This window comes from Haplochromis burtoni, unplaced genomic scaffold, assembly GCF_018398535.1.
Source record: "Haplochromis burtoni strain Fernald_Lab_line unplaced genomic scaffold, NCSU_Asbu1 Contig_339, whole genome shotgun sequence".
In the NCBI taxonomy this organism is placed as follows: Eukaryota; Metazoa; Chordata; class Actinopteri; order Cichliformes; family Cichlidae; genus Haplochromis; species Haplochromis burtoni.
The window spans coordinates 563,674-574,044 of NW_024582700.1; positions in this window are offsets into that span (position 1 = coordinate 563,674).

Genomic DNA, 10,371 nt, shown 5'->3' on the forward strand with positions numbered 1-10,371 from the left:
GGGGGGGGGGTTATTTTCCCGCTTCATGTGGCTGCCGCACATCATCAGTGAAGTGAAAGACAGCATTCTGGCATCTTTTACACACCAATACACAGAGGAATAAATTCCCTCACTAGACCACCCTTTCTTCCACACACTTGCACACACAGCCACACACACACACACAGCTGCATCCTCCTTCAAAAAAAAAGAAGGAAAAAAAGCATAAACATCAGGAGCGAGGAAGTTGCTGAGAAGTGAAAAGCCGTCTAAGCTGTTGATCCTGTTTGCTGCTTTGAAATTTTCTGGGAAATCTTCCTTTTCAATCTTCTTCGTTGAGGGATGAGCGCGTGGCGAAGGAGGCTGGTGGAGATGGGAGGCTTATCTGTCGCGGGGCAGAGTAGCACTCTACGGAGCTCAGCACACTCAGGTGCTTCATCTCACACGTCCCTCTGCCGGTAAGCCCACAGCCTCATGAAACAGCGGGGTGGCTGGAACACGAGCTCATGTGAGGGTGTGCCGCCCGGTAAGCCGGCATAATACAGAGTGTAAAAAATATTAATATATATGTAGAGATTATGTAGACTGGCTTTGTCAAGTCCTCCAATCACACAGTTTGTGTGCTGTTGTTGTCAAAACCACCAACATGATTCATATGATCTGCTATGCAAATGGCCCTTGATGGTTGGGGTTTAGTTACACTCACAGTTCTAAATGATCGCATGGACTGCTGAACATGGAAATGGCTGGAAATAAAAGTCACTTTGCAATGGTGTCATTATTCCATAACTACTACAGTGTGCAATCATCATTTATATTGGAGAAATGTTAATACAACAAAAAAAACAAACCCTGCCTATTGCTTCATGACTGCAGCTACTTTGGAGGGTACGATGTGATCATAACCCATAGAAACCTAAACTGTGATTCACTCCAGCTTCCTGTTTAATCAAACAGACCTTTGTGTTTCAGGTGGACTTGTGCTCAGAAAGTAGAAGTGGTTTCAAGCCATGCAGCGTATACTGACTTTGAGTGCAGCTGCTGAAGGCGTCACTTTGACTTTGTTTGCAATCCGAAGATACATTAGGAAGGTTTTGCCAAGTCACATTACATCAGCCTTTGCTTCTCAAAGACGACTTCACGAGATGTCGCATGTCACGTGACTTTAGGTCTGCAGTCTGCATTAAACACACACTTTATCAGGCATAACATCAGCACCACTTACAGGTGAGGTGAACCGATTATTGCTTCATCAGGGGACCTGAACAGTTTGATGTGTTAGAAGCAGAAAAATGGAAAACCATAAAGATTTGAGTGAGTTTAGGAAAGGCTGTGTGGTTCCACCCAACAGAGGAGATGGTGTAGCCAAAAATGTAATACTGGTTCTGACAGAAATGTGTCAGAATACACAGTAAATTACAGTTTGTTGTGTTTGGGGCTGCATAAACGCTGACCTGTTAGAGTGCCCATATTGACCCCTGCCCACCATCGAAAGCACCGACAATGAACTGGACCTCAGAACAATGGAAGAAGGTGACCTACGCCGATGAATCGCATTTTCTTTTACATCACATAGAGCAGCGGCCCCGAACCTTTTTTGCGCCATGGACCCGTTTATGTCCGACAATATTTTCCCGACAATTTTTCTTTAAGGTGTCGCGGATAAATACAACAAAATAAAACCAGTACCGGAACTAAGCAAAAGAAGAGTTATTCATAACACACAGGAAAAGTCCCAGGGAAACAGAGTTAACGATAGAAAAATAACAATAAAAACCCTGAAAACCATAAATTTCACACCCGAACCTCAACTTTCATGGCCCGGTACCAAACGATTCACAGGCCGGTAGCAGTCCATGGCCCAGATGTTGGGGACCGCTAACGTACATGGCCAATGTGCGTATCGTTTACCTGGGGAACGATAACAGCATCCCTTTCTGGCTGTAGCCTCTTTCAGCAGGATAATGTTTCCTGCGACAAAGACAAAGATAGTTGAGGAATGGTTTTAGCACAACAACAAATTTGAGGCATTGACTTGGCCTCCAAACTCCCCAGATGTCAATCCAATCGAGCATCTATGGGATGTGCTGGACAAACAAGGCTAATCAAAGGAGGCCCCACCTCACACTCACAGGACTTAAAGAATCTGTTGCTAACATCTTGGTGCAGAAACCACAGCACACCTTCAGGAGTCTAGTGGAGTCCATGCCTCAGTGGGTCAGGGGGACCGACATAATATTAGTCAAGTGGTAATAATGTAATGCCCGATTGGTGTAGAAAAGGATATAACCACAGTGGTGTCAACTGTTGGTTTCTAGACTCATTTTGAAGCTTGGCTAGCAAGCTGTATAGCTAAGCTGTATTAGTGCAACACAGAGATGCAAAAAACTCTTGAAGAGTTTGCAGCACACAGCAGCCCGTGTTATTTCTCAGATAATTCCATTAAAAATGGTCAAAAAGGAACCAACATCATAAACACAGTGAAGATGTTATGGTTAGTTACTTCTTTAAATAAATGTGGCCACACCCCCTAACTTTAAGTCTCAGTAAAATCCAAATGGGTGATATAAAAATTCACCATAGAGACCAAAAACCCAGTTCTTACCAGGTTGTACACACGCTTTTTAATACTGTTAAGTTGGCCATTTTAACATGAGACTCTATTGGGATTGACTTGCTTTTTGAGCCAGCCTCAAGTGGCCACTGGTGGGAATTTGTTCCACCTATGTATTTTCCTGCTGTGGAGATTTCCACTTTGCTGAAAAGATCAGTAACCTAGCAACAACCCAAGAAATCAGACCCATTACTCATGGCCTGGGTTGACACCTAAAAACATTTTTATCTGCCAAGGATAGTCTGTCTTGTGGACCAACTGTCTGGACTGAAAGAATTTAAAGGTAGAACATGTTTTAATGCTTTGGAGGAAGGCGCACGCTGCAGGCGATCTATTCATTGACCAGCAGCAGACACCTGGGGCTGCAGGGGGCAGATCCCACTGCGAATGTGTGCAACAGTGTGTGAGACAAAGCGCACACATGCTTTCCCCAGATAAAATGAAGGTTAAAAATATATGTGTAGCTGTCGTTTGTGTCTTACTTGAACATTTGACAGCAGTAGGTTTGGTGTTTCAGTAACTAAAGGTTGGATTTCTTTCAACATGAAGGCCCGTTTTTTCTTTCTTTCTTTTCTTTTTTTCTTTGCAGCCTGCAACCCCACTGAGAGGGATGATGATGGAAGGAGCAAAGTAAAGAGAAAAAGTTACAGGGGCCGGAGAGGAAGACGGGGTGGAGGGAGGGAGAGAATAAAAAAGGAAAACTCATATCGAGCTCAGAGGAGAAGCCTCCGAGGAGAGGCGGGTTTTGCTCATTTTATTTGAACCTGCTCGTGTTCATTTGAGAAGTTGCTCCGTGCTGCTGAGAGATGCTGTGAATTATGGGAAGTAGGGGAGGGAAAAAAAAAAAAAGCATGGTGAGACTGCGACAGGTCCTTTGTGGAAATTCTTATCTAACTGGAGGAGGGAGGGGGGGACTAAGGTCCTGACAGATTCAGGGCACAGTGTGTCACTGCGATTTTTCTAAGTGTGTGTGTGTGTGTAGTTTCCATTTTTTTGTCCTGCAAAATAGGACATGGTTAAAAAAAAAGGTTTGTACTCATATCTTCCAGTGTTATTCTTTCAAGGGCAAATACCAGAGTTTGACTATAGCCAGTGCTTTATTTAAACACCCAAGCCAAACACTCCAGTGGAAATCAAATCAAAGCAGACGGTATTTCCTCTTACGATCACACAAATTCTCCAGTCTGCTGCCAGTCTGAAGAAAACCTCCCCCTCTGCTTCTTTATCCTCCATCGATGTAACACCCCACTCCCCCACCTCATTTCTCACTTTCTTGTTTCTCCAGCCGCACAAAGAGACACCTCACAAAAAGGTGAGCCTCACCATTAGATGATATTTAATCAGGCATTTAATAGATTGCTAAAGGGAAGAAATGAACACTTTTGCTTTTCCCAACTGCCTGAAGTGACAGTCAGCTCGACAGGAGGAAAAATAAAAATCTGCCTGTAATCAACACATAACTATAACTGTCCACGCTGCGAAGTAATAACCACTGACAAATTGAATTGCATACTTTTCATGCCACTTGTGTCATCAAGTGTTTTGTGAGGCGCCTGAAAAAAGCCGGGAAAATCGTTTACCGAGGCAGCGGATGGCCTGTGCAGTCAGCAAAAAAAGGTGGCAGGTCATGAATTCTGTTTTTCCACAGGGGTAAAAGAGGATGAAAAACACTTCTGAGGGAATGAATGATAGAACGGGCACGCCGGCCTCAAAACCTGACGCTGCCAAAACCACCCCACTGTGTGTGCGTTTGTGTGACTGAATTGGACGCACGCTGCTTAACAAAGTGTCTGTGGGTGGGTATTTATACCTGAAAGGGTTTGGATTTGGACTTGGGTGTACTTCAGTTTACAGCTTTCAAAAGACATTTTGTTGTTTGTGCGCGTATTAACACAGAGGTGCCACCTAATACTGACTCACAGTAATTAAGTCTCTTTCTCCTGGTCTTTGTCTATGATTGGCTGGTTTCCCTGGGAACTGGAAAGAGGAAGATCTTGAGTCATTAAAAAAGAAGAAGGCTCCAACACATAGAGCAGCATCAATATGAGATGATTGATCTCGTATATCTGTGCAGTCGTTCTACATTACGATCATGTCGGAGAGAAGGATGAGAGAGACTGCTGTTTCTGAGCATTCGCTTTATTTAACATCTCCACAAGGCTGCCGTTCTTCTTTTGAGTACTGGTGGGTATATTAACAAAGATGAAATAAAGAATAAATACACATGAGTTAAATATACATCATTTTATAGTCCTCGGAAAAAAGCTTGTTACCATTTTATCCCACTTACAAGATGGGTTTCTGGTGCTGCCATTCTGAAGAAGCCTTTTGTTTTGCTCAAAGTCCCAGTCTTGTGTTCCTTTTGGATATCCCATGACAGATCTACCAAATGCAGTATTAGAATTATAATAAATATTTTACGTATGAAATAAAGATGAAAGACACGAAGATGAAAGCGACTGTGGATTTGCCAATTCATGTTCCTTGTGTCATGTCGCAAACACATTGCTTGAGAGTTGTCCGTCATATTGGATGTGATACAACCTACTGACATGACCTTTGACACAACTCACGTTGTTTATTTATGAATTAAAACTATTTTCTGCTGCCCTGTTGGCTTTAGCAATCATAAAGCACAGAAAGAGTACTTTTGTTTTTATCACTTTCCTCCCAAATTGGATTGCCGCGGTGAATCGCAAACAGTGGGAGCCTAAAGTTTACAGTAGATTATGCAATGAACATTTCATTGAAGGTAAGATTATCGAAGTGACCCCGTAGTTTGCATGGAAGATACTGTTTTGTATGAAAAACATAGGCTACTACTACTAATAGCAAAACTTGAAAAGTGCATTTCAAACACAAAACAGAGAATGTTTATAGTTCAGAGTTAAAATTGTGTCTCATTTCAAAGTGTGCAAAGTTAATCTTGAAGGGCGATGGTCTCAGCAGTCAGTGACCTCCTCTCTAGGCTTGTGTCAATCAGGCTTTAACAATTAATTTTACACTGACAGCCAGAAACCTCCAGCAACCACTTGCAAACCAGTCTGGGAACATTTTTTCTCCCCATGACCAGTGTTTGCCAGATGCTTGCCAACTGGTTTCTACGCCTGTGCGAATGAGGCCTTTTTCATTCGAGCTTGCATGACCAAAATGGCAGACAAATTATTGTAAGTGGTCTGTGGTCACATGACTGAAAAACTTGCTGATACTAACGGCCTTAAACTGAGCTTTCAAAACAATCAAAACAGTTTTACATTTTACTAATCAAAGCAGAATAAGCACTTTGAAAGGGGATGTTTTTATTTAACTAAGTACAAATTAATAGTTGGTAACAGTGACAACCCAAACTCAAATTCAGTGAGATTTTATTATGACGCCCATGTTTATGCATCACAATAAATGGCAGCTGTCAGTGGAGTAAAAACTGAATCAGTGGCTACAGAGAAAGTAAGAATACATTAGAAAATGGGTCATTATTAAAACTCTTTAGGACTGCTAGTCAGAAGCTAGGACCAGCTAGCTTGGCTACCCAACATTTACCAACCTGCTCTCCTTCTCAGGGCATCAAATGCAGTTTTACCAAGACTGTTTGTATCTCTGAGATATACACAGGTTAAGGACAAAACTGAATGCAAAGGACAAACGCTCCTGCTGGGAATAAACATGAAATCATTACTGAAATCATACACACAAGAGTCAGGGAGAACAGCTGAAAACTGGGCATTTACAGGAATTAGTCACACTCATTTTTAAAAGTTTGGTCCAGGTTTATTACTAGCGTTCATCATCATATCGATCTATCTATGGGGAAACATGTCCACTTTATCTTTGCAGCTCATCATCCAGGTAAGACATTCAGACACTGATATCAGATCAATACCATGGGTAAGTTCAGCAGTAATCCCTAATAACACAGTTCAGCTTAAAGCAGTATTCAGTTAAACCAACACATTCCCAAAGCGCAACATAATGACACTATGTGCCAAATCACTGGTATGTTAAGCTTTGGGCCACCCAACCCGTCTGTATGTTATGTGTTCAGAAACATAAGAACTGTTTGGAATGAATCTACACACGCACTAAAACACTAGTGCGTGTGTAGACACTATCTAATGATTTTGGTTATGGTTAGGGCTGGAATACACGGCTAACCCGGATGTGTTACCGCCGTGAGCGTCATTCTATTGGATTCCATCCACAATCTGGTGCGTATCATAGGGACGCGGAAGGTTACCTTGGGACGCCTCGGGACGTCACAAATCGTCACAAATCGTCACAAATCGTCGGTATGTTACGCGTTGGGAATGAGAGCGGTCTCGTTGAACCCTCCCTAAATTTAAGGGCAATCAAGACAAGCAAGGAAAGCAATGCGTGACCACTTAAAAAAGAAACGAGATAGGCGAAGACGACATTCAGCTCATGTAATGTAGTCAATATAAAGTTATTAAATGGCACGTGTTTAGTCTTTCAGACTGTGCAGGCCTGTCAACCTGTTATCAGACTTTTAATTAAGCTTGGCGTGCACAGAAATGAGTGGCGTGGATCTTTTCACTTACCTGTTAGCTTATTTCAGAAGTTAAGATTTGATTCAAAAGCAAAAGATTTTCAGTAAAGCAAATTACTACAGTTTGCATCATCTCAACATGTGTTATCTTGACTCATATATCTTCTTGAATCAGAGTTTTTCATATTGATGATCATATCTAGACTGGATGATCATAAGATCACAATAAATAAATAAAATAAAAGCAGCTAAAGCCATGCATCACAAAATTACTTTAGACTGACACATTTTTACAGCATGAATTAACTGAACACATGCACAGTGAGATGCATTCGGCCTGTAGGATAGGGAGTTTGCTTCAGGCGGGCTGCTAAACGTACCAGATGGTTGAGGATTTTACTGCAACACGATTATTCAAAAAATGCCCGACAACAGAAAAAAAACAAAGGGAGCCGAGCTGATTTGACTTGCAAATACGTCAGTGTGATTTCTGACACTTGCTGACACTCATCATATTGTCTTATACCAGCATGAGGAGGCAAAAAAAATGTGAAGAAGTCTTAGTAAAAAGCACTTTCTCTTTCAAGTCATTTTTAACATGCAGGGTAAGATTTTTTTTTCCTTTTCAAAAGAAGATCCAACAGTTCAACATTAACACTACTGCCTTAAGGTACAGTAGGAACAGTCTGCTGACGACGGCCTAGCAATCAGCAGCAGACAATGTCTCCCTCATGTGGTTTAAGGAAGGAACAACATGTAAAGGAACTCTTCTTAGCTGTTGACTGCAAGCATACAAGGACCCACAACAATAGTAGAGACTCAGACTTCCAGCACTTTCTGAAACAATTAGATTTCTGAAGGATTAGGATCATCACTTTTATCATGTTGCTTGTCAGTGTGTTCATGGTGAATGGAGCGGTCTTTCTAAATAGTATTTTTCTCTTTAACCTTGTGCAGTTGTGTCACGCACACTGCTAAAACTCAGTGAGTTACAAATTGTGCAACTCAAAGTACAGAATTGCAGTGCATTACTAAAAGTTTATTAAAATCTCAGAATCAGTTCGACTTTATTTATATAGAATCAAATCACAGTCACCTCAATGCATTTTATATTGTAATGTAAACACCCTACAGATACAGAGAAAACCCCAACAGATGACCCCCCCTTCTTTTAACAAGAAGAAACCTCCAGCAGAACCAGGCTCAGGGAGGCAGACAGACACTATACAAAAGTTTCCCCAATTTCTTATATAAACAGAAATGATTGAGTTGTATATGCATTCATTATTTCTTTTGGAATAGCTGTTAAAACTGTTTTTCAGCTGCTGCTCTGCCTTGTAATCGTCGTTGGGTCTCAGCAGGAATCCGTGCATTTCTAATAAACTGGAGCCAATCAAAACGTGGGGCACGTTTCACACCCATCCATAAGGATCTCAGCTGGTGCAGAGATCACATAGGTAATTCCAAATATATCAGCTTCTGTATTTGCTGAATCAGCTTCCAAATAATTACCAACTGGCTCCTGTTTGTACTTAATTACTCTTCCCTCAGCTCTTTATCTTGCTATTACACTCATTCCCATTCGTATTTATTCTTAGACTCTACTGGAAATCGCAGTTCATATTTAACTTACCTTATACTTGGCCCTGGTGCACTCACTCTGTCACAGTCTCAAACAACCTTCATCTAGATCAGCTTTCTTCTGATTGGCTGCCACTGAGGAACAAAAGCTGTGAAACCCAGTAGGGTGGGAGCTTCTTTGCCTGAGAGGAGCATTTTCTTCTTATATTTGGTGTTGTATGAAATCTCAGCCATGTTTAATAGGAGTATCCAGCACTTTTAAGGTCCCCTTCAACATTCAGCTCACACCAACAAACTGCTTATCACAGCATTACAGGCCCAGTTCATAATAACATATACCATGTCAGCTGATAGGCTTTACAATGCCTTTACACATTTTTCAGGCTTGATCTCCTTTCTTCACTCAAGCATATTTTATGCACAGTTAAGTGATAACATTGCCATCCTGTGGTGAGAAATGAAGCACCACTTTAAACAGGTGAAATTTGGACACCAGCTCAACGTGTGAATGAACTCAAATTTGATCTTGAGGTCAAATGCATTTTATTTTCTTGTACAGGACATGCTTCAACAGTCCTGCAGGCCGCTGGTGCTTCGAGTTGAACATTTTCAGTCATGTTGGATACGAAGGTTTGGTGAGTTATTAGCAGCTAATACTTGGAAGATTTGCTCACCGTGTTGTTCCACTACATCTGTTATCTGCCAACATCATCTGTGACCCTGACTTTCTGCTCTGGCAGATAAAAATCACAGTGCTGCCACTTCTCCTGACATCTGTGGTGCACTCATTAGAAACCATTCGCTTAAACTAACATTGAATTATGACTAACATTAAGTTAGAACTACTAACTATATAATTTCTTTCTTAAATTATTTATAATAATAATAATTCTGTTCTAATTGGCGTGTGATGAAAAAGTGTTTGAAATGTTTTCACCTTCTTATCCCTCAGTGAATGTTCCCATTCCAAAAACAAAACCTTAAAGAGGGCCTTTCACATTTAGTTTAGATTTTTATTCTTGGGACTCTGCTAGAGTAGTTTTGTATGACTCACAATGATCCCCGTTTATTTTGGGTTAGGTTTTGAATAAAGCTGCTTTTAGCTGCTCCCTTGTTCATAAGGGGCCACCACAGCAGGTAGCTCAGCATTTTTGATTTGTGTCTCCTTCCAGAATCAAACCCAACCTACTGCTCTCGGCTGTTAATGAGCTCCTCAGTTTATTCTCTGACTGAAACAAGCTGTTTTAGCCCCGTACTCTTTCCCAGTAAGCTGGCTTTCTTCTGATTGGCTGCCCCTCTTGAACACAAAGCCTGAACAGCAGGTGGGTGGGGCTTCTGTGCTCCCTTCTTCACATGCAGGAACAAGATTATATTGGGGATATTCACTCTTGATGTAACACAAAAAATGATCATGAACTCAAAATCATGAGTTCATGAACATCATGAACTGTTTTTTTGTATCTCATTATGATGACATAACTTTGGTAAGCCCTACCAGATAACTACACAAAACTAAAAATCTACTAAAACAGCTTTGTATGATTCTTAGTTCATAAATAATCTCTACTGATCTTATATCGGCCTTAGCGCCGCCTGTCTGAAAGCAGACATTTTAGCTGCTTTCCCTTTTAGCTCAGCTTCCTTCCGACTGGCTCCCTCTCAGGAAAAGGTTTTACAGCAGGTCGGAGGTGCT